The 26,627-nt window shown below is 40.6% G+C and overlaps 1 protein-coding gene across 1 annotated transcript in view; it reads left to right on the top strand.

The window, feature by feature from the left end:
• AGBL1 (ATP/GTP binding protein like 1) overlaps positions 1-26,627 on the top strand; it is an 813,331-nt gene that overhangs the window by 703,990 nt on the left and 82,714 nt on the right. The gene's annotated exons all lie outside the window — the stretch shown is intronic.

The following is a 26,627-nucleotide window of genomic DNA, read 5'->3' on the forward strand; positions in this document are numbered from 1 at the left end:
ATCCAGTCCTCTAACTGTTTTTGTTTTGTAAATAAAGTTTTATTGGAACATAGCCACACACATTGATTTACAAGTTGCTTAAGGTCCTCCTGTGCTACAAGGCTGAGTTGAGTAGTTGCATCAGAGACTCTATGACCCACAAAGCTTAAAATATTTACTATTTGGCCCCATACGGAGGGAGGTTTTAGAACCCTGTTTTATGGTTCAGGAGGGAAGGGCCCTCCAGTGCTTTCTCACTCTGACGTGTAACTCCCAGTGTCAATGAAAGTGAATTGTGCAGGGCTGAGTTAGCTGTGATACTCCCTGAGAAGCAGTGATATAGAACACGGACTCTGGAAATCAGAAAATCCCAAGTTCTGGCTGTGCACTTGTAGGGAAGTCACTCAGCTACTCTGAATTTCTTCATCCGTGAAGTACACATAATAACCTTACCTTACAGGATTGCCAGGTGCCTGGCCAAGGGCCTGATACATATAGCAGGTCTCATTAAGTGATATTTTCTGGATGACTCCCCAAAGACTGCATTGCCACATGGTAAAGGCCTCGGTGACACTGGCATGTTGGAGGTCCTCACACACCAGCTCTTACTATCAGTGGGCTGGCAGGTTGTTTTGTACATCCCACAATGCATGGCGCGCAGGAGGCTGGGTGCCTTGAAGCTTTATGAATAGAATGGAAAAGCAGAGTCATTTCAAAAAAGTGGCAGAACTGTCTCTTCTTTCTTTTCCTCATTTGTCTTTCTCATGCCAGAGACCTGTTATCCTGTAGGCATCTCAACCTGCCCACTCTGATGAATAAAAAATGCACCAGGCAGTTGCTAATTGCTGATAGCTCCCTCCCTATTGATCTCTCCTTTGGCTCCACCATCTCATGTTACGGCGTGAGCCTTCCAACTAATCACAATTGAGATGGATCAGGACATAGAGGCCCTGTTTAAATACTTCTGTGGCAGAGTGTCTGCAGGGAACACACACACACACATACACGAGTACAGATGCATTTTAAGAGATGTGACAAGCTTCCCATCATATTTAAGCAGAGGGATGGGACAGATCATCAGCAAGATGGATCAGGACAAAATCTGGACCAACCTGTAATGGAAAGAAGGTGGCCCATTGGATGTGAGGCAAAGCTTCTTTTTTGGATATGACCTTGTTATCAAATTATATTCTGCTAATATATCAGTCAAAGTTTTTGTTTAAGCAGAAGGAGATTCCATTAGGGGCAATTGCTATTACATAGAATTTCTTGGAGATTCACGTAACTAAGCTTGGGTGCTACTCAGCCATAAGCAATGCAGCCAGGAGAAATGTCCAGCCACTCAGTGCAAATGTTCCAACTGAAATCCTGGGGCCGTCACTACATTCCTTCAGTAGCCATTAGACTGCCAACCACAAAATCAAACTCCTCCTAACAACAATGCCCTCAACCACACACTTGCTTCCAGATCGCCACTGCCTCACCATAACTCCTTCTGCCTTCAAAGTCCTGAGTAAGAGTGTTGGCTTGGTGGCAGACAGAATACCCCAGGAAGCCTGACTGCAAGGGAGGCTGGGAAATTTAGACTTTTGCTTACCAACATTTTAGTAAACCGGAATGCGTGCCACGAGGGCATTGGAAGAGAGTTCAGTGAATCCATCTATAATGTCTGTAAAACCACAATTTCATTTTAAAGAATGCATAAACAAATTCCCTGGGAGGCTGAAACAGCCTTTTTCTTTATCCCAGGAGTATTTTCAATCCCTGGACATTCGTAGAAATTTGAATCAAGAGGCTCCTGCTTTCCTTTGTAACTAAGATTGGTTACCAACTAACTAAAAGAAGTTAGACTTTTTGCATGCCATACTTTAGTCCCATAACAACCATATGAGATAAATGTTATTTATCCAGTTTAGCCTTTGGAAAACTGTAGGGTAGACAACTTAACTTGTCCTATTTACACCACATATATGGTAGGTAGTATGTCTAGATATCCAAGGTATGCCCTTAGATCACCGGGTTGAGGAGCTTAGGATCTCCTACTTATTGGGGAATTGGATGAAACAACAGGTAGGAGATATTCGGTGGTTGTTGTTGGTGGTTCTTGCTTGTTGTTTATTCTTTTTATTATTATTGTTTTAAGTGAAACTCCTTGAACAGGGAGACTTTGAGGAATTATGAGGAGTTGGGGAAGAAGCTCATTCGCTTGGCAATCTTTGTTTGGGACCCTGAGCAAAAGTTAAATAAATACATATTTACCCAAAGCAAATCTTGCTTTTAGGAACATCTTTCTTTTATACTGCAGTGTTTTACTAGCACTCAGCCTCTGGATAGTAGCCAGGCTGTCGATTCAGAGTTCTATCTGGTTTGAATGTCATCCCTGATCCCTTTTGTTTGCATCTGAATGTAATTAGAACTTTCAAGGGCCTCTTACTATGGGCAGAAGTCCTTAGACAGCCCGCCCCCATATTAAATAAACCTATCTCTGATATCTTCAAAAATGCATGAGCACTGGGACACCTGAGTGGCTCAGTCGGTTAAGTATCTTCCTTCGACTCAGGTCATGATCCTGGGGTCCTGGGATCAAGCCCGTGTTAGGGTGTCATGTTAGGGTGTCGTGCTCCCTGCTCAGTGGGGAGTCTGCTGCTCCCTCTGCCCCTCCACCTGCTCATGCTTTCTCTCTTTCTCTCTCTCAAATAAATAAATAAAATCTTTTTAAAAAATGTATGAGCACATAGAAATGACCAGTCTGAAGGGTAGGCAAAAGGGGTGGGTATTAAGAGATTAATCTAGACTTAAGTATTGGCACAAAAAGTAACACTGTCTTCTCTAAATCATGATAACTCATGTACTCAGTCATCTACAAACACTGATTTCTTAATACTCTTTCTTCTTTTCAGAGTAGCTCATCAGAGTTAAAAAAAAAAAAATGGCCTCCAATGTTGTGATTCAATTGGCTAAATTCTAGAATTCTTGCTCTAGGGGAATCCTGCAGGCTCCAGGCAGTTGCGGAAATGGAATAAGTACTCTGACCTTCACTTCTATTTTTTGTTGACTTTGGACGAGGAAATGAAACCCCAACATCTTCATCTTGATCTATAAGCCATTTTGAAATTCTTAGCTGAAAAGTGCTAGGGAATTGCATATAAAACTAATTATTACCTTGTAATGAAATGGTTCTGCAGATTACTGCTTAATAATACTTGAAGTCATCAAAAAGTTCAAAGATTAATTACCATGTAACTGGCAGTGTTTGGATCAGAAAATTAAGGTTCCAGTGATGAACAGAAAAATATCCACATAATTACACAGGTATAATGCAGCTTAATACATTCAGGAATATAGGCTTCTCAAAATAGCAGATTTCTTTTGAGAACATTAAGTAGTTTTTCATTATTCTCACTTCTCGGAATATTGGAGCCAATATCATGCTTGTTTACTAATTTATGTCTAATGAACACTTTCTCTTTAGCAAACACCTGCACCACCATGAAATAATTGAAATGATATCATTTCATAGGATATTATTGTTTTTGTCGTGGATCATGGCAATTAATAGGCACATATTCTTTGGGGACATTTTTATGGACTTTAGGTGGCAAAAAAAATATACCGCAGAACTACAAAATGTTTGCAACCATGTAAAGAGACTTTTAAGTTTACTGATGTACCATTTGAATCAAGGAGTTTTAAGTTTATTTTATCTTTCTATCCTTTCTATATCCTTGCAAAGAGAAACTCTGGAAGACAAGCAATTAGATGGGGTCAACATGTCCCTCCAGAGCTTCTAGGACAGAGAGAAAGCTGCAATCTGGAACCCAAGTACATTCCTTCCATAAGCCTATTTGGTATTTGACACTCCACCTCCTGTTATTTCCAATGACACCATCCTCACTCTACCTACCTCATTTCAAAGTTTGGCTGAGGAAACTGGCCTCTTATGTTTTGGGGGGATTTTTTTTTTAAAGTGAGACATAATTTAAAAAATTGAATTTGGCAAGCTGTGCCTGGTTCAAGCAGGAGCCATATGCTAGCAACCACCATCTGGCAAGTTCGTTTCAGAACACTTTTGGCATGTCATCTACCCTATCTGAAAATGTTTGCTCTACAGTTACCTGGCTGATTGTAAAAAAGAAGGTCACTTACAAAGAGAGAAGTGGAATATAAGGGAATGGAGGGAGGAAGAGTGGCCAGAAGGAGAGAAATGAATCACCTGATTTGAGGACAATATCTTTTTTCTTTCTTCATCAGAAGCAGCAGTTGCTGAATTAGGTTCTAGCAGGTGAAATTTCATGGGGTCAGATAAGTAAAATACCAACTGAAGATAAGCATTGGGGAACCTTTTTTAAAGCAAATTTCCCCAGCCAAGGGTTACTGAGTATGAAATCAAGGTCTCCTGGTATACGCTCGCTTTCAGACAAAACAAAACGAAGCTAGAGCTTCCATGTGTGATGCCTTTTTGGGACCCATCCTCAAAGTACCCCTCACGTTCACCCCTCAGGTGACCCTGAGGTCACTCAGCCTCAAAGATCGCTTCCTCCTGGAGCAACAACCATCAAGGTTCTCTTGGTTCTCCTGAGTTTCTTTTCTAAATTCTATCTGGGGACAAAGCTCTTGCTTGGAAAAATGTTGTGGAGAAACAGAAAAGAACTAAGTGTGTTTCTTCTTACCTTCCACCCATTCAGCCTTTCCCTTTATTTATAAAACCATATACAAAAGCCTATCATAACCCTCACAAATTAACACATGCCCTGCTTTTCTGAATCTGCTATCTGCCACTGTGTTGCTGCATGATGAGCCACTTTGAGTTTATTTGATCTGCTTACAGATGCTAGTCCCCATGCACATTACATCATGCTTTATTTTCCTTTGTAAGATAGTCCCTTCTTCGAAAACTCTCATAATGGAAGATGCTACATCGCTGAGAACGTCTTCTGACCTATACGTATATCTGTACCTATCTCTCTATGTATCTGTTTATCTAGCTAGATTATTTTTAGCCTGCATCTTGAAGGTCTCCCTATCACAGCAGGGATTTAAAGTCTCTACCGATACATGTTACATGAAGATTTGATAGATTTATGATTAAAGCACTTGAAGTATGCTGGGGGTGGTGAGAAAGGGGGGGAGGGAGCAAGAACCAATAAGCACAAAGAGCACTGCTGTTGTTATTACATGTACCCTCTGGAGAAAGCCGAGAGGAACCTGGAATCCTAGACACTTGAAGGAATGGAACTTGAAACCTGGTCAGTTTACATTAAGGATGAGAAATGTTTAAGCTCAGCCAACAGCTCATGGATGCTATTAAGGTTTGGAAGAATTAAACTTTATTTCCTTTGGAGATTAAACAATTCTCTAGACAGTGGGAATAAATCCTAAAAACATTTTTGATGATAGTAGAGGGATTCAAATTTGTCCAGTACTTTTTTGTGGTGAAGAAGGGATCCTAAGTTTATGAGTCTCCATGAATGGTTCTATAGACAGAACCAATGGGCAGCACTTGTTTTATCATATTAAACTCACCAGCTCTATTTTTTTTAGACTTGGGACTACTATTCCCACTCTCAAATCAATCAGAGTCTTCTGAGTTTTTCAAATCTTTTTTTTTTCAAATCTTTTAATGTTCAATAAATAGAAACTTGTGGTGACAGAGTTGTGTCTACTAATTCGCCAGTGTACCCCAGTTCTTAGCACAGAGCCTGGCACTTGGCGGGACCACAGCAAACATCTCTTGCTTGATGTGCTTGCGGTAGGCAAATGTCCAAGCTCAGACGCACCTCTATCGCATCTCTTCCTTACATCACAAAGTAGAACCATGTTTCTTAAGCCTAACATATACTTAGCATTTAAATATGTCAACTTAGCACATGAAAGCAAATCAAACAATTCAGTTTCTTTATCTAAAGTAGCATCAAAAATTAATGATGTACTGTATAGTGACTAACATAATAAAATTAAATTAAAAAAATTAAAAAATAAAAATAAAGTAGCAACTGGGGATATACATATATTGTTCCTGGCTTCAAGGCACTCATCTAATGGGAGGGACAGATAAATAAACAGATCATCTCAACCATTTAATAAATGATGATTTAATAAATATAATTCATGGAACTATCACACATAAAGGAAAGGTGAGGGATAAATATAAGCATACGTGGTCAGATAGACCTGGGTTTAAATTGTGTCTCAGTCACTTACTAATTAGGTTACTTTGCACTTTTTCCTTAAGCTTTCTGTGCTCCAATTGCTTCATCTATAAAATGATATCATAAAGCACTTAGGGCTATTGTAAGGTTTTGATGATATAAGATATGTAAGGAACTTAACATAGTACTCGACCACTTACGAGGATTGTCGTTACCTGTTAATCCAAAATCAGGGAATGTTTTCCTAGGGAAGTGAATTTTCTTTTGTTTTTGTTTTGTAGGAAACCCCAGTCAAATGAAGGGACAATACCATGGGGAGGAACTTAGATTTGTTTAACATAAGAAACATCATATGCAGCACTGAGATATATGTATATCCTGCTTCATTTCGGAAAAGATTAGAGGCAACTCTGGCATCTCATGGGTGATCCATTTGAATTGTGTCAGGTCATTGGCCTCTCTCCTTTGAGTTTTCCCTGATCTTTTGGCTATTTGGAATTTTCTAACCAATATGGTAAATTCCTTCTGCTTTTTGGTAAGGAGCAAGTTTATCCTAAGAGTCTTGAGCGAAAGAGACTGGGAAGGGCATAGTGCAGTGGTTCTTACTCAGGGGTGATTGTGCCCTCCGAGAGACATTTGACAATATGAAGGAGCATTAAGGGTTGTCACAGCCAGGGAGGGAGGGTGATGCTACTGGCATCTAGTGAGGAGAGATCAGGGGTGGCTCCTAAGCATCTGCCAATGCACAGGACAGTCCCCACAACAAATTTGTCTGCCCCCACATGTCAGTGGTGCTATGGTTGAGGAATGCTGTCATAGGGAAAGAGAGAATGGTCTAGTGTTTATAACAAGTTTGCCACTCAGTAGTTTGTTGAGGACATCTCAAGGAAAGAGACATTAAAGAAACCTCCTTTGAGGGGCGCCTGGGTGGCTCAGTCCTTAAGCGTCTGCCTTCGGCTCAGGTCATGATCCCTGGCTCCTGGGATCGAGCCCCATATCAGGCTCCCTGCTCCGGGGAAGCCTGCTTCTCCCTCTCCCACTACCCCCTGCTTGTGTTCCCTCTCTCGCTGTGTCTCTCTCTGTCAAATAAATAAATAAAATCTTAAAAAAAAGAAAAAAGAAAAAAGAAACCTCCTTTGAAGAAAGCAATACTAGCTGTGGGCTGGAAGACAAAGGGGCTTAGACAAGGGGAAGGGACCGAAAATTCAGCACTGTGAATTTTTATGTAATTGTATATATTTAAAATTAATTATAAGTATTAAGAGAGTGAAAAGAATCACCATAATTTCCAAAGGGAGTCATTCACTAGTAGAGACCGGGGAAGAAGACAGGCATCTGTTGAGTGAATGTTTTGTGACAAGCTTTATGTATATCACATGTTAATTATCACAGAATACAACTGCAGGTAAGCAGCTTAATTTACCATTGTGAAGTTGAGTTCACAAACACGGAACTGGTTAATAACAGGATCAGAATTTTTTTTTATTCTTATGTTAATCCCCCATACATTACATCATTAGTTTTAGATGTAGTGTTCCATGATTCATTGTTTGTGCATAACACCCAGTGCTCCATGCAGAATGTGCCCTCCTCAATACCCACCACCAGGCTAAGCCATCCTCCCACCCCCCTCCCCTCTAGAACCCTCAGTTTGTTTTTCAGAGTCCACCGTCTCTCATGGTTCGGCTACCCCTCCGATTTCCCCCGCTTCATTCTTCCCCTCCTGCTACCTTCTTCTTCTTCTTCTTTTTTTTTTTTTTCTTATCATATATTGCATTATTTGTTTCAGAGGTACAGATCTGAGATTCAAGTCTTGCACAATTCACAGCGCTTACCAGAGCACATACCCTCCCTAGTGTCTATCACCCAGTCACCCCATCTCTCCCACCCCACCCCCCCACTCCAGCAACCCTCAGTTTGTTTCCTGCGATTAAGAATTCCTCATATCAGTGAGATCATATGATACATGTCTTTCTCTGTTTGACTTATTTCGCTCAACATAATACCCTCCAGTTCCATCCACATCGTTGCAAATGGCAAGATCTCATTCCTTTTGATGGCTGCATAATATTCCATTGTATATATATATACCACCTCTTCTTTATCCATTCATCTGTCAATGGACATCTTGGCTCTTTCCACAGTTTGGCTATTGTGGACATTGCTGCTATAAACATTGGGGTGCACGTACCCTTTCGGATCCCTACTTTTGTATCTTTGGGGTAAATACCCACTAGTGCAATTGCTGGGTCATATGGTAGCTCTATTTTCAACTTTTTGAGGAACCTCCATACTGTTTTCCAGAGTGGCTGCACCAGCTTGCATTCCCACCAACAGTGTAGGAGGGTTCCCCTTTCTCCACATACCCGCCAACATCTGTTGTTTCCTGACTTGTTCATTTTAGCCATTCTGACTGGTGTGAGGTGGTATCTCATTGAGGTTTTGATTTGGATTTCCCTGATGCTGAGCGATATCGAGCACTTTTTCATGTGTCTGTTGGCCATTTGGATGTCTTCTTTGGAAAAATGTCTGTTCATGTCTTCTGCCCATTTCTTGATTGGATTCTTTGTTTTTTGGGTGTTGAGTTTGATGAGTTCTTTATAGATTTTGGATACTAGCCCTTTATCTGATATGTCATTTGCAACTATCTTCTCCCATTCTGTCAGTTGTCTTTTGGTTTTCTTGACTGTTTCCTTTGCTTTGCAAAAGCTTTTTATCTTGATGAAGTCCCAATAGTTCATTTTGGCCCTTGCTTCCCTTGCCTTTGGCGATGTTTCTAGGAAGAAGTTGCTTCAGCTGAGGTCAAAGAGGTCACTGCCTGTGTTCTCCCTTAGGATTTTGATGGACTCCTGTCTCACATTGAGGTCTTTCAACCATTTGGAATCTATTTTTGTGTGTGGTGTAAGGAAATGGTCCAGGTTCATTCTTCTGCATGTGGCTATCCAATTTTCCCAACACCATTTGTTGAAGAGGCTGTCTTTTTTCCATTGGATATTCTTTCCTGCTTTGTCAAAGATGAGTTGACCATAGAGTTGAGGGTCCATTTCTGGGCTCTCTATTCTGTTCCATTGATCTATGTGTCTGTTCTTGTGCCAGTACCATGCTGTCTTGATGATGACAGCTTTGTAATAGATCTGGAAGTCCGGAATTGTGATGCCGCCAGCTTTGCTTTTCTGGGATCGACTCCTTAATTTCTCTTTCTTCTGTCTTGTTGTTGGTGTATAGGAATGCCACTGACTTCTGTGCATTGATTTTATATCCTGCCACTTGACTGAATTCCTGTATGAGTTCTAGCAGTTTTGGGGTGGAGTCTTTTGGGTTTTCCACATAAAGTATCCTATCATCTGCAAAGAGTGAGAGTTTGACTTCTTCTTTGCCGATTTGGATGCCTTTGATTTCTTTTTGTTGTCTGACTGCTGTGGCTAGGACTTCCAATACTGTGTTGAATAGCAGTGGTGATAGTGGACATCCCTGCCGCGTTCCTGACCTTAGGGGGACAGCTCTCAGTTTTTCCCCATTGAGAATGATATTCGCTGTGGGTTTTTCATAGATGGCTTTTATGATATTGAGGTATGTACCCTCTATGCCTATACTCTGAAGAGTTTTGATCAAGAAAGGATGCTGTACTTTGTCAAAAGCTTTTTCTGCATCTATTGAGAGGATCATATGATTCTTGTTCTTTCTTTTGTTAATGTATTGTATCACATTGATTGATATGCTGATGTTGAACCAACCTGGCAGCCCAGGGATAAATCCCACGTGGTCGTAGTGAATAATCCTTTTAATGTACTGTTGGATCCTATTGGCTAGTATTTTGGTGAGACTTTTTGCATCCATGTTCATCAGGATATTGGTCTGTAATTCTCCTTTTTGATGGGGTCTTTGTCTGGTTTGGGGATCAAGGTGATGCTGGCCTCATAAAATGAGTTTGGAAGTTTTCCTTCCATTTCTATTTTTTGGAACAGTTTCAGAAGAATAGGTATTAGTGCTTCTTGAAATGTTTGGTAGAAATCCCCTGGGAAGCCATCTGGCCCTGGGCTTTTGTTTTTTGGGAGATTTTTGATGACTGCTTCAATTTCCTAAGTGGTTATAGGTCTGTTCAGGTTTTCTATTTCATCCTGGTTCAGTTTTGGTAGTTGATACATCTCTAGGAATGCCTCCATTTCTTCCAGGTTATCTAATTTGCTGGCATAGAGTTGCTCATAATATGTTCTTATAATTGTTTGTATTTCTTTGGTGTTGGTTGTGATCTCTCCTCTTTCATTCATGATTTTGTTGATTTGGGTCATTTCTCTTCTCTTTTTGATCAGTCTGGCCAGGGGTTTATCAATCTTGTTAATTCTTTCAAAGAACCAGCTCCTAGTTTCGGTGATCTGTTCTACTGTTCTTTTAGTTTCTATTTCATTGATTTCTGCTCTGATCTTTATGATTTCTCTTCTCCTGCTGGGTTTAGGCTTTATTTGCTGTTCTTTCTCCAGCTCCTTTAGGTGTAGGGTTAGGTTGTGTACTTGAGACCTTTCCTGTTCCTGAGAAAGGCTTGTATTGCTATATACTTTCCTCTTAGGACTGCCTTTGCTGCATCCCAAAGATTTTGTATAGTTGTGTTTTCATTTTCATTGGTTTCCATGTATTTTTTTAATTCTTCTTTAATTTCCTGATTGACCCATTCATTCTTCAGTAGGATGCTCTTTAGCCTCCATGTATTTGAGTTCCTTCCGACTTTCCTCTTGTGATTGAGTTCTAGGTTCAAAGCATTGTGGTCTGAAAATAGGCAGGGAATGATCCCAATCTTTAGGTACAAGTTGAGACCTGATTTATGACCTAGGATGTGATCTATTCTGGAGAATGTTCCATGGGCACTAGAGAAGAACGTGTATTCCGTTGCTTTGGGATGGAATGTTCTGAATATGTCTGTGAAGTCCATTTGGTCCAGTGTGTCATTTAAAGTCTTTATTTCCTTGTTGATCTTTTGCTTAGATGATCTGTCCATTTCAGTGAGGGGGGTGTTAAAGTCCCCCAGTATTATTGTATTGTTGTCGATGTGTTTCTTTGCTTTTGTTATTAATTGCCTTATATAATTGGCTGCTCCCATGTTAGGGGCATAGATATTTACATTTGTTAGATCTTCTTGTTGGATAGACCCTTTAAGTCGGATATAATTTCCTTCCTCATCTCTTATTACAGTCTTTGGTTTAAAATCTAATTTGTCTGATATAAGGATTGCCACCCCAGCTTTCTTTGGGTGTCCATTAGCATGGTAAATGGTTTTCCACCCCCTCACTTTCAATCTGGGGGTGTCTTTGGGTCTAAAATGAGTCTCTTGCAGACAGCATATCGATGGGTCTTGTTTTTTAATCCAATCTGATAGCCTGTGTCTTTTGATTGGGGCATTGAGCCCATTTACATTCAGGGTAACTATTGAAAGATAGGAATTTAGTGCCATTGTATTGCCTGTAAGGTGACTGTTATCGTATATTGTCTGTGTTCCTTTCTGGTCTATGTTGCTTTTAGGGTCTCTCTTTGCTTAGAGGACCCCTTTCAAGATTTCTTGTAGGGCTGGTTTTGTGTTTACAAATTCCTTTAGTTTTTGTTTGTCCTGGAAGCTTTTTATCTCTCCTTCTATTTTCAATGACAGCCTAGCTGGATAGAGTATTCTTGGCTGCATATTTTTCTCATTTAGTGCTCTGAATATATCCTGCCAGTCCTTTCTGGCCTGCCAGGTCTCTGTGGATAGGTCTGTTGCCAATCTAATGTTTCTACCCTTGTAGGTTACATATCTCTTCTCCTGAGCTGCTTTCAGGATTTTCTCTTTGTCTCTGAGACTCGTAAGTTTTACTATTAGATGTTGGGGTGTTGACCTATTTTTATTGATTTTGAGAGGGGTTCTCTGTGCTTCCTGGATTTTGATGCCTGTTTCCTTCCCCAAATTAGGGAAGTTCTCTATTATAATTTGCTGCATTATACCTTCTGCCCCTCTCTCTCTTTCTTCTTCTTCTGGGATCCCAATTATTCTAATGTTGTTTCATCTTATGGTATGGCTTATCTCTCGAATTCTGCCCTCATGATCCAGTAGTTGTTTATCTCTCTTTTTCTCAGCTTCTTTATTTTCCATCATTTGGTCTTCTATATTACTGATTCTCTATTCTGCCTCATTTATCCTAGCAGTTAGCGCCCCCATTTTTGATTGCACCTCATTAATAGCCTTTTTGATTTCTACTTGGTTAGATTTTAGTTCTTTTACTTCTCCAGAAAGGGTTTCTCTAATAACTTCTATATTTTTTTCAAGCCCAGCTAGTATCTTTAAAGTGATGATTCTGAACTCTAGATCTGACATCGTACTAATGTCTGTATTGAGTAGGTCCCTGGCAGTCGGTACTACCTCTTGTTCTTTTTGTTGAGGTGATTTTTTCCGTCTTGTCATTTTGTGCAGAGAAGAATAGATTAATGAGAGAACAAAATGCTAGCAGAATAACAACGTCCCCAGAAAATATACTCTAAACAAATCAGAAAAGACCTGAAGCAGTGGGAAAAGAAATGGAGAGAAAAAAGAAAAAGATAAAGATAAAAACAAACAAAAACAAACAAAACAAAACAACAACAACAAAAAAAACCAGAATGTGATCAAATATGATCAGGCTGGTATATAGATCAGTGCCACACACTAGATTTGGGGTGTATTTTGGTCTGTTGGAAGAAAGTGCCTCCCAAAATTTTAAAGAAAGAAAAACTTATATATGTACAAAAATAAGGGTTGATATGATGAAGGGATGTAATATGACTGTAAAGATGGAAATTATAAAAAAATTTATAAACGGAATTGATAAGTTGTTTGAAAAAGGAAAGAAGAGGATTTAAAAAAAGAAAAAAGAAAAAAAAGGGAGAAAATGTGATCAGGCAGGGGTCTAGAAAAAACCATATACTAGAGATTTAGGATATATTTTGATCTGTTAGAAGAAACTATCTCAAAATTTTAAAGAGAGAACGACTTATATATATATGCCAAAAATACGGGTAACTATGAAGGGATAGACTATGATTCTAAAAATGAAAAATAAAAATATTTTTAAAAAAGGGATTGATAAGATGTTGGTTGAAAAAAGGAAAAAGAAAAATTAAAAAAAAAGGAAAAAAGACAGTTAAAAAAAAAAAAGTTAACTTTGAACTACTAAAGAATCATGGTAAAAAAGCCATGAATTCTATGTTCAGTATTCCCCTAGCGCTGGAGTTCTGCCGTTCTCATTGATCGGTAAACTTGATCTTAGCTGGCTGTTCTCGCTTATCTTCTGGGGGAGGGGCCTGTTGCCGTGGTTTCCAAATGTCTTTGCCGGAGGCGGAATTGCCCCGCCCTTGCCCCCCTCCCGGCTAAGTAATCTACTCGGGTTTGCTCTCCAGAGCTTTTGTTCCCTGCAAGCTTTCCATACAGCTTTGGAGGCGGAGAGTGAAAATGGCGGCCTCCCAATCTCCGCCCCGGAGGAGCCGAGAACTTGGGCCCACTCCTCAGTGAGCCCCAGAGAAAAGCCGTCAGTCACTCCCGTCTCCTCGGTCTCCAGCCGCACTCCGTGCTCACCCGGCCTGTGACTGCGTGTTTCTATCTCTGGCACCCGACCCCGGTGGAGTCTCCAAACCCAGCAGATCCCTGCAGTGCACTCCTGTGTGGCTCCTCCCGGGGAAGGAAGGTGAGTCTCCCCGGATCTGCCGCTTGTTGGGTCCCTGCTGGAGGAGCAGTGGCCCGATTGTGCCGCGGATCACGGTTTATGGCCACCCCGAGCTGAGAGCCCGCGCCTGGGCTCCGCCTCTGCAGCCGGCTTCCCCGCTCCAATACCTGGGAGCTCTGCCACACTCAGGCACCCCTGGTCTTTCTGTGACCCCGAGGGTCCTGAGACCACACTGTCCCGGAGGGTTCCACCCCCCGCTTAGCCACCAGAGTGACATCCCTCAGCGGAGCAGACTTTTAAAAGTTCCGATTTTGTGCTCCGCGGTTCTATCACTTGCCAGAAGCGGCCGATGGAGGCCCCTCCCCCGCCGTCTATCCTCCCGAATATCGCCTTGGATTCACTTCTCCGCACGTCCTACCTTCCAGAAAGTGGTCGCTTTTCTGATGAGAGAGTTGTTGCTCTTCTTTTCTTCGATCTCCTGTTGAGTTTGTAGGTGTTCAGAATGGTTTGATCCCTATCCAGCTGAATTCCTGAGAGGAGACGAAATCCAGGTCTCCTACTCCTCCGCCATCTTGCTCTGCCTAACAGGATCAGAATTTAATACAGAACTTTCTGATCCGTTTCTAACCCATCATATTTCCCCCTTTGCTGGTTTTTTGCATCATGCCAATGGTGAAGGCAGGAAAAAAGCAAAAGCCCAAATGAAAAATAACAACAACTATAAGAGCAACAAATCTGGCCTCAGGAAAGATACAAAATGGAAGGAAGCAAAGCCAAATGTGCACACCATGCATGTGTCCTGATTGCAATTTGATGTGCTTCTAAACTAGAAGACAAGCAATGCCAGTTCTCTAGGCTCTGGCCCAAGGCACACCTCAAACAACCTGGGTCATGCTGTTTTCTCTGATGTAGAAATACCTAGATCACTGTTCCTGGGGAAGGCATAACAGGGCTTCTGCAGGGAAACATGACAGAGTTGGGTGGAGGGCAAAGTCCTGAGTTTTTACCTCTACATGGAAGGAAAGTTCTAGAAGATCTTAATATTTAAATGCCAAAACCACTTTGGAAGAATTATTTTCCAAGCTTACTATTCATAGAGAAAAGAGATATTAGGAGCCAGAAACCATGGAATACGAGCCAAAGTCTTAGAGCTGAAGCAGGAAAAGTTTAGATTAGCCAGTAAGGGAAATGTTGAGACAGAACCATCGGGGAGTGAGCAGGGTCCCACGGGAAGGGGCTTAGGGACTCCCAGAGCCAAGCTTCTAGAGCGCATTAGATAAAATGACTGCAAAGGACTCCAGTGGTCTTTTCTGGCCCCAGGAGATAATTGGTTAGCTGAGCAGAGCTGTCTCACCCATGGGCCAATGATAAATTATAACAATCCATTATTTTTACAAAAAAAAAAAAAAAGGAAAAAGAAGGTGGTTTTTCTTTTCCCCTCTTTCTAAAAATGAATTTTATGTCTGTAAGGAGCACCAGGCAAATAGACCCTAGAGACTAAGGTTTTCTATTAGCTCACATAATAGTGACTTCACTGAGCAAAAGCAGTGCACCTCCTCTGTAAATTCTCCCAGCATCCCTCAAAACTTACTTCAAAAGCTGAGTTTCTCTGCCCACCCTACCACCTACACAACACCCCTACTTGATATGAGAGAGTTCCTTGGTGCTGAGGGCCACTCAGCATCTGACCCTCTCTGCTGAGCCTGCCAACAAAGGAGCTAGTTAAAATGTGTAGGACTCTGTTATGTGGATGTGTGCTCATTAGGATGTCAGCCAGCCAGCAATGTGTAGCATAGAAGACAAGATGAGGAATAGCTTGGAATGATTTTTAGCTGTTATGAAGACATAAAAGGACTAATATGGTCCCTTGGGATTGATGGGACATACCTGTTGATTTTCCCACTATTCTCTGAAACGCCTACCTCCTCCCCCAATTTTCAATGGAAAGAAGTATGTTCCTCTAAATGAAATACTCGTTTTTCTCTAAATGCACAAAAAAGGTATTGAAAGCTGGTTTTCCATAACCAAGGACAGCACCCTGAGCTATTTATAACCCAGTTACAATCCCTGAAAGTCCATTTGCACTATACTAGTCCTAATGAGTTCTTGATAGGTGTGTAGCAACAGGAAAAATCAAAACAACCTATAATTAGGGCTCAGCAGCATCTCAATCTCTGGAAAACACCACTAAAACAGTCTACACTGACCTCAAGAGTTGCTTTTCCCGGAGAATTCTTCCTGCCAAGAACTCATCGGAGCTCAAGGCCCAACATACTCATATCTTGGCTCTCCTGACTGGGGGTCCTTTGGGGAGTAGGTATTGGAAGGAAGGGTGGAGTGCTTCTAGAAATATGAAGATACATTCCAGAGACTTGGAACCAGCTGTGGCATTTGGTACTCTGTGATTCAGATGATGATAATGTAGTCATATTCTAGATCAGTATTGTCAAACTGAAAGCTAGAAAGATCTCCACCATTCCAGATGGACCTTATGAGATCAATCTTAAGCAGACCAGGAAGGCACAAGACTCTAAACAAGAAAAGGAAACATAACCTGAGAGAGAAACATTGGGGGGAGATTTCACTTGAGTGGCTAAGCAGAATTGAAGCTCTCTAAAGAAGAATCAAGCTGTTAATGCCTTATAGAATGCATGTTCTGGGCCTGGGAATCCCAAGAAGTGTACCTCATTACTTTCACATGCCATGGTGGGTGGTAATTAAAGACAGGGACTCTGGAGCTGGCTGTGTCCAAATTCTGGTTTTAGCATTAGTTATACAAACTTAGGCAAGTTACATAACTTCTCTGAACCTTCCTTTCCTTAATTTTAAAATGGGAGTAACAGCACCTACCTTAGAGCATTGTTGTGATAATGAATTGAGTTAATTTGTATATAAAAGCACTTGTGACAGTGCTGATGCATAGAAAGTAATGTATAAGTGCTCATTGTTGTATTGCTAGTCTATATTTATTATACATAATTTATGCAATATATATCATAATTACATATTGTAATTGAATATTATAAAATATTATAATTAATATTATAAAATACTATAATTAATAATCATTGTTACATATAACCATGGATTATATTCTATTATATTGTGATATGTTATATACTATATGTTATATATCATATCATGTATCATATATTCTTTAATGGTGACTACATCTGCCTTGAAGCTCTGAGGATAAATTGATGTCCACTTTTTTCTCAAAAGTTGTAATTGCTTTCTAAATGTTCTGAAAAATATTCCATGTAAGCCTACTCAACACTAGCTCTGACATATACTAGCTGTAGGAGCTGGACAGACCTGCTTTAAGTCCCAGTTTATTGAACTTGGAAACAAGGTCAAGTGAGGATTTAAATAAGAGGGAGCAAAGCGGCCCAGCCAGTGTGCTCTGCATGAGTTACAACAGGGCCACACAGGGAGCACTTTTGCCTCGCAAATGAGCAGCAGGATCTAGGAGAAGGAGCACTTGGCTGGTTGTCTCTGACAACAACTGTTCTTTTATCTCAGTGTGCCCTACAAATATTATTATTTTCTCTGAGTTCATAATAGAAAGTCTGAGAAGGACATTGCATGTGAGGCATTGAGTACCAGGCCAGGTACATAGTAGGTGCACCAAAAACGTTGTCTTGTGGGCAGGCTGATGGCAGTGGTGAGGGAGAAGGAGGAGAAGGGGGAGCAACTGTCTTTGCTGTAGTTACTTGTTTCTGGTAGAAGGGGACTTGGAACTTGCCATAATCTCCCTGCTTCAAGCCAAGAGGCTACATAGGCTACCAGTGTTGTCCATGTCCCTCAGAAGTCCTGGGTATTGTGAAAAGTGTATTGACCGTGAGACCATGGACAGTCTGATGACTGTCTGTTCCCATTTGGCTGGAATGAGAGGGATTCCAAGAGGTGAGACTTGCAGTGCTTTCAAGGGAATCCTCACTTTGAATATGGGAGTTGGACTTTCTGAATCACATTTTCCAATTGTCACATGTGTAAAATAAAGCCTGACTTACAGAACTTTTTTAAAAAAAAAGATTGTATTTTTTTTATTTTAGAGAGAAAAAGAGAGAGAGAGTCCACAGGGGGCGAGGGGCAGAGGGAAAGAGAGTCTCAAACAGACTCCCTGCTGAGCTTGAAGCCCAATGAGGGGCTTGATCTCAGACCGTGAGATCATAACCAGAGCTGAAACCAAGAGTTGGGCACTTCACTGACTGCACCACCCAGGTGACCTTAGAACTTTCATTATCAAATAAGAAAGTCTATATAAAGTATGTGAGACAGAGTATAAGCAGAACAAATGTTACACATGTTCTGTCCCCACCCCACCCCAGTAGTTGGCATCAGAGTGTGAATATAGGCTCCACAAGTTGGTGGCTGTATAAAATTGGGCAAACTGTGGAAATTTTCAGGGTCTCAATTTTATCATCAATTAAATGGTCATAATGATGCTGACCTCGATGGGTTAGAATGGGATTAAATGAAAAAAGGGAATTACTCCAAGGGAGCAATTAATAGATAGGATTTCCCTTCTTATCTTCTTCCCTTCTTTTCTTTCTTCCAGTTGATTTTCAGTCCATGAATTTTATAAAAAATTGACCCTTCTGAGAAATAAGCCTTCCAAACACTGACCCATGGTAGCCTCTGCATTTCTCAGTTGAGAGAATTCCGGAAGTGGTACTTGTCCGTGTTATCCATGCCCTTCCCCCAGAGAAGATGGTGTTCTGTGGAGACCTGCACAAGGCTCTATAAAACAACCTTCAGGAACACTGAGGAGCTGGCCAAGATATGAATAGCATGACACTAACTTGACACAGCTGACAAGTTCTGGTTTCTAAATCCCACTGGTCTTCCTTCATCTTTAAAATGCTCCACGGGAACTGAATGAGGAATATAAAAATGGGTATAAACCTCTCCCACATCTGCTAGAATGAAAACCTGATTGTTATACTCGATTTAATGTTTCTCGTCCTCCCTCCCTCCCCGCCCCTCCCTCCCTCCATCCTTCCTTCCCCCTTCCTTCCTTCTTTTCAACTTTACCATTGTTTCTTTAGTTGCTTCCATTCTCATCTGAATCATCATTTCTTTGTCTCTCTTAATTCTTCGACTTCATTTTAGTTATCTCTCTCCTTTATCAGCAGTAATCATGGATGGATTTTGTTTTTCTTTGGATAATTCATTCAATCATATACTTAATGGATATTTATTGGTCACCTTCAATTGGTTCAGACACTGTGTGAGATGCTGATGAAGAGAACAGAGGTGCAATCTCATAGTTTCTTTAATGAATCACTCTTCTGTATTCAAAAAATTATATATGAATACATTAAAAAGGAGAGGCTTGTCACATACATTGTCTCATTTTATTCTCACTCATGTAAGGATTAGGGAAAATAATTAACTTGCCTAAGGTCACTGGCTAGAAAGTGGTAAGATTCATGATTCAATCCAAGATATTTCACTAAAGCACAATGGTTCATTCTAATTTGGGTGAGCAGTGAAATAATTCATTTGGTCTTCTCGTTTTTCTTCTTTTAGAACTGGTTACTTGAATGTTTTTACTACTAAGGTCTTCCTTGGACAAAATATGAACTCAAGAGAGTTTTACTTTGGTGACTTCTTCTACCCAAAACAGTCCCTATCTTCATCATGTCAAGTTTAACAACTTTATTTTTTTTTAAGATTTTATTTATTTATTTGAGAGAGAGAGAGAGGGAGAGTGAGAAGAAGAAGCAGACACCCTGCTGAGCAGGGAGCCCAAGGTGGGACTTAATCCCAGGACCCTGCCTTTGGCTCATGCTTAACTGACTGAGCCACCCAGGTGCCCAAGTTTATCATCTTTAAAAGCCACCCACACACAAACACATATTCTGAACCATCCCACAGCCAGGATTCTTTCTTTCTTCCCTAACCCCACAATCCAACTATGTCTGGTAATTGTCTCATTCCCTTATATACTTATTCTCTGAAACTAGCTAATTTGATAGACTAACACTAACTTGTGTGCTTACTTATGAGAAGCTGTTAGTGTCAATGCTACTTCATTTTGGCTGGAATGTTCTGGAGACATTGCCTTAACCCACAAAAATTGTGGCCGAGAGAGTCAGGCAGTGCCTGGGAATTACAGAAAGAACATGTGGACTTGGGGAACTTCTAGTCATACTGTATCATTTTCTAAAGACATTAAGGTCTATTTGACTTAAATGAACAGTACTTAGCAATATCAGTAATCTACAGCCATTGGGTAGACCACAACATTTCAATGTAATATTGAAATTCAGGCTACCCAGGAAAGACTGGAAAATTTCTAAGAGGACAAATAGCTAAGAATCTGACTTTTGTCTTCTGTGTGTGTGTGTATGTGTGTGTGTATGTTTTACATGTTGTTTGGTCAATTCTTTGTTGGATTATTAGATTTTTAACAAGGTAAATAAATTATTACCTTTACACTTGGAATGGAAACATTGGGTTTCAGTTTTTGGTTCTTTTTTTTCAAGTCCATTAAAACGCACATTTGTTTGGCCCTGGGTTCACACCATCTTGAAATAAGAGATTTAACAGCCCGGCTGGGTATGTGTCAAATGTGTTCAAAATCAGGAAGGTTTGGTGGAAAATACCAGTTCTCCTTCCCTTAGGACTAAGTAGATTTTCAGTTCTGCTGCAATGGGTGAGAGCGAGAGAAGCACGCGCCATTTCCATGTAGTCTTACAAGCTTCTTGGGCGTTTGACTCATCACTGTCCCTTGTGAGTGAGAAGGGGCTTTCTCATCTGGCATTTAGCTCCAGCACAACCAAAGGTTTTCTTGCCTGTTTCTAACACACACAGCCTATGGAGAATGACCATTTCACCTTCTAGCCTCAAAGACATGAGATTGCCCATCTCTCTCCCTGTGTGCCTTGTCATACACCTTCCATCTTGCAGTCTTCCTTTAAACCCTATTAATCAGCACCTCTGAAAGTCCCCATTACTGAGAATATTTAAAGAGTGACAGGATAATACACTAGGAAATATACTGTGGGGAATATTATAGTCCTGGCAGGGCTAAATGACCTAACGTCATCTCAGTCTCCTGTGTTGCTTTGATTAATTAACCCCATTTCTCAGAATCCTTCAGAGTCCAGATTTCTCTCTGTACCAAAGCTTCTGAGTGACTAGTTCAAAGAAGTTTTTTCCCTCACTGGTGCCCTTTCTTTGCTGTAGGAGTGTCCTTACTCTTAAACTCCAGCTCTTGTCTCTAAATATTCATTTGACCAAGAAATATGATTACAGTTTGGTATGTGCTAGGCACAGTGCACAGGGCTGCTGAGGACCAAGCTGTGATCCCAAAATAACACTCAAGTAGCTCTCAGTCTGGAAAGGGAAGTTGATCAGAAAGAGTCCCTTGTGATACACAGAGGAGAAAGTGCTTAACTTTGCTTACAGTACAAGAGGAGGCAACGCATGTACTGAATCTCAAGGAATTGGTTATTGTTTGCCAAGCAGATTGGCCAAAGAAGGTTATTATAAGCAGGAGGGATGATGATGTGCAAATATATGGATGATTCTTGGAGTGAAGTAATTCAGTATATCCAGAATTTGAGGATCAGGTGGAGTAGTGGCAAAGGATAAGCATCAAGATCAGCTAAATAAGAAATGTTATATACAATAAGCCAAGGAGCTTGGTCTTTGTCCTATAGGTAGTGGGGAACCATTGAAAATGTTTTAGCAGAGGTGAGTGGTAAAAAGATCAGTCTGGTAGAATAAAGGATAGAACCCAAAGGGGGACAAGAGGTGGGAGAGGAACAGTCAAGAGGCTATTGGAAAAGTTGAGATATGAGAAAATTATAGAGTCATGGGATTTGGGGCCACTGATGTGACTGTGGTCCTTTCTGCAGATACATTTCTATCTAATGGCCCTAACATTTTCTTGCATTTGAAAGAAAATATCAACTCTCTATGATAGACCAATATATTCCAATGTGTTCTAACAGGCTTTCTGTGCCCTTCCAGGCCCTGGAAAAAAAAAAAAAAAATTCTCCAAAGTCCCCTTCTGATTTAAATATAGTTGAATATTTAATTCTGTAACACTTCTGTCAGTCAATGATCATGGGATATTCTTAGTCTCCTACGATTTTAGAGGGGTCAGTCCCAAATTTCAAGGTGTTTGGGGGCGCCTGGGTAACTCAGTCAGTTAAGCATCTGCCTTCGGCTCAGGTCATGATCTCAGGGTCCTGGCATCGAGTCCCACATTGGGCTCCCTGCTCAGCAGGGAGGGGGATTCTGCTTCTTCCTCTGCCCCTGCTCTCTCTTGTGCACAAAAATAAATAAAATCTTAAAAAAAATTCAAGGTGTTGAAAATAACTATTGGAAGCCCAGTAGCAAAAAGAAAGTTGATATAAGTGAAAAGAAAGGTCAATATAAGATGTGACAACAATTTTCTGTGAGTCTTCTTTAAACTGATAGAATAACACCTGCCATTGAGTTTGGAAGGAGTTATAAAACATACACAGTTTAAGTTCCTGATTTAGTGTCATTTCCATTTCTAACATGTATACAAATTGATATTAATTGGCTTTACCCATGTTCAAGCTGCTTATCCACTCCAGGGCTTATTTCTGCAACTTTGAAAAGCAGGGCACAATAGCTGTCTTTGCCCCCTTTTCAGATCCGTCAACATGTGGAAAAATACTTTGTGAACTTTAATGTACTCTCAGAATAGATGGCTTTAATTATAATGTCTAAGGGCAAGTAGCTAATTAGTGACAGAGCCAAGATTAAAACCCAGATCTCCTGACTTCTAGTCTAACCATATGATGATTTGTTTACTTTTCTTTTTATATATATATACACCTCTTTCTGTTTCCAAGAGAATTTATCCCACAGTTTGTTTTTTTCCCCCACAGCAAACTTTGTCATATCACACATACACACACACACACACAAACACACACACACCCCATGCTCTCTTCCTAATTCTGACAACTCTGTTTGGCACCTAGAGCAAAACTCTTAGAAGAATCTACAAAGAAAAGATGGATTTGTTAAACTGATGTTTTTGTTTGTTTGTTTTAATGAACAACAGACTTCTCAGCTTTGCTTTGGTGTTAGAATCACCTGTAGAGTTCTCTTAAAACTTTTGGTGTCCAAGCCCCACCAAGGACCTCTGAAATTAGGATGTCCTGAATTTCACAGAGTGGTTAAATCCAAGCACATGGATTTAGCTAAATGTAGCTAAAAATAGCCAGATGTGATTCCTGTATGTGTGTGAGTGAGACCATTGGTACACATGGTCTCAGGCATATAAATTCATGCAACACAACTGATCTGCATGTGTTACTGTATCCCCTGACTTACCCTATAGCCACTCCTCCCTGTACTGCAGACAACAGGCAAACCCCCAATGGTTATGTTACAAGTCCAGACATGATGCTAGATATACAGATGAGTTAACACAGTTGTTGTCCATCGGGCACTCTGGGAGTGGACGGACCACTTAAAGATGTAAACCTAATAAGAATGTGATATTTGCAGTGACATTCATATGTAAAAGTCCAGAAGTATTCAAGAACAGGGAGTACTCTGTTAGAGAAGGAGGCAGGAAGGAAGAAGCTTTAGAGGGGAGACTATCCCTGGGCAAGAGTTGAAGGATGAATGAGAATTTTCCAAACAGAAGAAAGTAAGTCAAGCCAGTGCAAACAGAGAACAGGTAGCTGATAGGAGAAGGTAGAAGGAAGATATTCTTGGAAGAGGAGGGAGTATGTGGAAGGAGTCACAAACAGCCTTGAGCTGTTTGTGGGAACTTCAGATAGGCAGGATCAGTGATGAGTATTGTTTGAAGAGATGGGAGGCCTCAGTGGATGAGGATGGAGAGACCAGCAGGGGCCAGTCAAAAAGGGCCTTAGATTTAGGTACCATGCTTGACACTGTGCTGTGCTATTCTCAAGACATAGCATGGCTCTCCATTCTCATTTTTCTAATGAGATTATATATTACATATATAAATATATGTTCTATATAAATATATAAATGAATAAACATATATAAATATGTAATATATAAATATATTTAATATATACTATTACAGAAATAATACATGATATATAATATAATAGATAATAAAATAAATATATATTTAATATAAATATAATATATAGAAATATAAACCCAACTAAGGAGCTATTCCTAATAACATTTCTGAACCAAGAGAGATATTCTGATGCAAGTGGTTCTATCATCTGTTTCCTTTTTAGTAAAAAGAGGCACAGATGTTTTTTGGAAGCCCTGTCCACTCGTCTGCTGCTTTCCAGTGCAGGTTACTGCAGGAAACCCTTCTCCCAATTCCCGCTCTGCCCTCCATTCCTCCCATGCCAGCCTACAGAGCCTCTGGAATCCTCACCCGGTTCTCATTTCTTGTGGGTGACAGCATCTTTGTTCTGAGGAGAACTATTGAGATTAAAAACAAGCTGTCAGCCAGTCACTGGGCAGGAGGGAACAACATTCCAGATAGAGAGAGAGCTTGCAGTGAAGAGGCAGAGATTTCAGGGCTAGTCAAATCACAGGAGATTCAGAACTGAGCTCTAGGTCCAGAGAACACTAGTGATCTAAGTTGAGATATGAGCATCGTCAACCCATCCCTATGAACCACACACCTGCTGTAAGAGATGAGGAGAAACCATGGCTTCCTTTTCCACCTGTGATTGGCCCTGGGCCTTGACTGGGAATGAATGGATGGTAGACTCAGGACTGTGGAGCTGAATCCAGATGCCCGTATCACCTGCCAGCTGCCCTCACCAGACTAGCTCAAGACCTGGGAAGCCTGAGATTGTAGACTGATGGGAAGGGATGGGGTGACCAGGCGGGGACTGAATTCACATAGGAAAGTCAAGATGAACATTGACCATTAACGTGCGACAGATATACACAAGTGCTCACCTGTGGAAGTGTCCAGGTCACAGAAATACACTCTTTGGAACTCACAAGGGACGATGCCTCATATTCCAGGAAGTGAGAGGAGAGTGGAAAAGGAGAAAGTGTTACTTAGAGTAGGAGTTCAGACCCTGATATCTGGATGATCTGGTTCAAATCTGATTCTGTTACCCACTGGTGATACCTGTATCTCACTAGGGCAAAGATTGTGTCTGTCTTAGTCATCCTGATATCCCAACACCCACAAAGGAAAACAAATTTTTATTGATTTATTTAAAAAGTTGATTCTTGGGGATTTTTAAAATAGCGTTGAACTTTATTTTCTTCCTCTATTAAATGTAAGTAGAAATACCTACCGTGTTCTGGTGAAGATTAGCTAATTGAACATATGAAAGTCCCTACTAGAGTGCCAACCTCCTAGTTGTAATAAATTGCAAATAAATGTTGGTTGGCTTCTCTCTTTCACTTTCTTGTGTCCCTGTGTGATTTACATAGAATAGTCCGAGAATCAGACTGTTGGTTATATAGCAGTTGACCACTGGTGTATCTCCTGGGAAGGAATTATGGGACAGTATAATATAATATTTTGTGTACCAGTAAATAACTGGCACTTATTTGTGAGGTAATTGACTGAGAAATTGCCTTATACTTTAATCTTCCCGCAGTAATGATCTAAGTACCTTGCACTCAGTAGCAATTCAAGAAATTTTTATTGATTGGATAATTTAAGAGATATTTGCAACTTTTACTCTTTTAATGTTAGACTTGGGAATACTCAAGTCAATGAGGTTGCAAGTATGAGGTGAGCTGGGCTAGATCAGTGAACAGGAATTAAAAGTACCCACTCCCAATTTCTAGCATGGTTGTTGGTATTCTTTTTGGTAAAACATTCTAAGATTTTCCTTCTACCTGCAAGGGTTTGGGGGTGGAGGCAGAATCTGTGTGTAAGAGAGATTAAAGAGACCAATCATTCTGGCAAAATGTTCATGTTTAGAAAGTCATGAACATTTAAGAAGTCAACCAGGATCACCCCATCGGTGAAAATTCCAAGTTACTAGGAGTTATTGAAGCAAGGGAGGTACCTAATTGCACTTTTAGGGAGACTTGTTTTAGCAATGAGGAAAGACCAGTGAGGAATTTAGTGAAGGATGCTTTGGTGAAGCAAGGACTGAGGAAGGGAAAAAGCAGATTTGTCATTTATGTTTGGACCTATTGAGTCAGACCTGTTGGTAGCAGGAATAGTGGGCATATATTTCAAGTGCTGGTGGGTACTTTCCAACTTCAGCCAGACACAAGGGATAGGTACACAGTAAGAAGGTAGGGCTAGATAATGACTATAAGGTGTCTGTCCATCAAAGCCATAGAAAACATGAGTTCTTCCAGAGGAATTAAAGAGAGGACACATTATGAAAGCCTGAGAATTGGAGAACGCCCACCAGCAGGACAGAGAGGAAAACTCTCTGTGTAGTAGCAGATAGGATTGAGAGGTCTTATTCACAAAGGTGAAAGGACCAAGAGAGCCTTCTATCATATCGCAGAAGTCAAGATAAAGAGAAAGTCAAGAAGGAGGAGTGGCCAGCTGGGATACACAGCAGAATTGTCAAGAGCATGGAAACCAAGGAGAAACACATTTGCACCCAGCCAGTTGCTTTCAATGCCAAGATCCTTTAATGCCATTGTGACTTTCATAAAGGCAGCTCAGTTGACAAGTGACACGATGTCAAAGAAATATCAGGGAGATTGGTTAAAAGGAAATGAAAGCACAAGTATAGAGCATTCATCTGGAAGTTTGGCCGTGAAGGGAAGGAGACATGCAAAAGTAGTGAGTAGAGCCCTTTAAAATCATTTCAAGATTTAGGGAAAAAAAACAAGGTATTTAAAGCTGATTCAGTTGAGGGGGGAATTCTGGAGATATTAAGATGGAGAACTATAGTAAGGAAGC

Source organism: Mirounga leonina, unplaced genomic scaffold (assembly GCF_011800145.1).
Source record: "Mirounga leonina isolate KUSES-001 unplaced genomic scaffold, KU_Mleo_1.0 Mir_178, whole genome shotgun sequence".
Classification (NCBI taxonomy): Eukaryota; Metazoa; Chordata; class Mammalia; order Carnivora; family Phocidae; genus Mirounga; species Mirounga leonina.